Genomic DNA, 1682 nt, shown 5'->3' with positions numbered 1-1682 from the left:
TTGTTTAATTAGATAAAAATAATGTTATTTGCAGTCATTAACTACCGCAATCGCCCTACGTGACATACATGTAATGATTAATGATTTAATACATAAATGTGGCAATTTTATTATCTTGTGCAACAAATCACTAACCACTACATGTATATCACATAGAGTAATTACGCCAGTGAGCAATGGTAAGTAGCATTATTCATTAAGTAATTGTACATTAATTAAATTTCAATCGAGTAATTCCGGCTAGTTGCATCGCTTGATCTTAAGGGTGGGCAACAAAGCCAAAAAAATCGACCAATCCAAATCTAGTTCGATTAATTTTAAACATTAAAAAGTCGAGTTGGATTGGTTGTTGCATCAATTAATTGACCCAACCTGATGATAATTTTTTTTTAAAAAAATTATATTTTTAAACTCAAAAAATAAAATAATAAAAACGTGAACATAATTATTTCTTAAATAATTTGTTTACTGGCTATGTCTCTTCTATCAAAACTCCAAATTTCAAAAGAAATGAAAAGCAATGAAAAGAATTATTTATTGAAATTGTAGTTTTGTTTTCATTTCGATGTAATTATTTGTGGGTGAACTATTGATTATGTAGGATTTTTGGAGAAATATCAGTCATTTACATTTAGGGATATGTAAAAATCAAATCAAACCGCTCAAACTGAAGAGATTCAACCCAAATCAATCGGTTTGGATTGGTTTTTAAGTTAAATTGGGTAGGATTTTGTTGAAAAACAAATTTGAGGTTGAGTTGGGTTTGTCTTGGGTTAGGAATTAAAACCCAACCCAACCGATAAATTAAAAATTTAATTATCTAAAATGTAAAAAATCTACTTAGACATACTAGTAGGGTTGCACCAAAAAAAATAAAAAATCATAGAACCGCAAAGCGAACGACCCATTGGTTCATATCCATGTGGAGCCGCAATTTTTCCCTCAAACTAAATCAAATCATTTTGAAATAATTTGGTTCAAATTTTGATTTCAAAAATCGCACAAAATCGAATCGAACTTTTTTTTATTTTTAATTAAAAAATTAATTTTATTAAATTATAAATTTTACAATTTTTAGCGGAAAAACTAATAATTTACAATAGCAATTCAACAATACAAAAGCTCCAACCTAAACTCTCATTTCTTAAACATTTGACACCTTGCCGTTCCTGTTGAGCGAATTGTGATTCCCAATCACGAGTCGCATATTGTCTATTAGTTTCCTAATTTCTGCCTGAGTCACCTCTTTCTATCTTCTCTCTCGGTCAGATTCTTATTCAAGTGATTTTCTCCACTATTCTTTTTTTTTTCTTTTTCTTAATTAAGTGTTTATTTTTTTCTTCCATTGTACATTACGTTTTGGATACATTCTTCATTAAGTGTTCATTAATTTTTTTCATTAAGTATTCATTATTTTCTTTACTCTCTATCGAATTCATTACTTTTTTGTTTCCATTGATTAAAATATTTGTTATTTTTGAACTTATTATACACTTGTAAGATGTAGTTTAAAACTTACTATAATGTCGATAGGTAGATCATGAATTAAAAAATCGAACTAAATCGCAAATAATAGTTTAGTTTGATTTGAAAAATAAAATAGTTTGATTCGGTTTGAAAATTTTCACATCACATGGTTTGAATTGAAAATATGGCACAAACCTTCCAAATCGAACCGTTCC

Source organism: Olea europaea, unplaced genomic scaffold (genome assembly GCF_002742605.1).
Source record: "Olea europaea var. sylvestris unplaced genomic scaffold, O_europaea_v1 scaffold3641, whole genome shotgun sequence".
Taxonomy (NCBI): Eukaryota; Viridiplantae; Streptophyta; class Magnoliopsida; order Lamiales; family Oleaceae; genus Olea; species Olea europaea.
Note: the sequence above shows the minus strand (reverse complement) of the source record.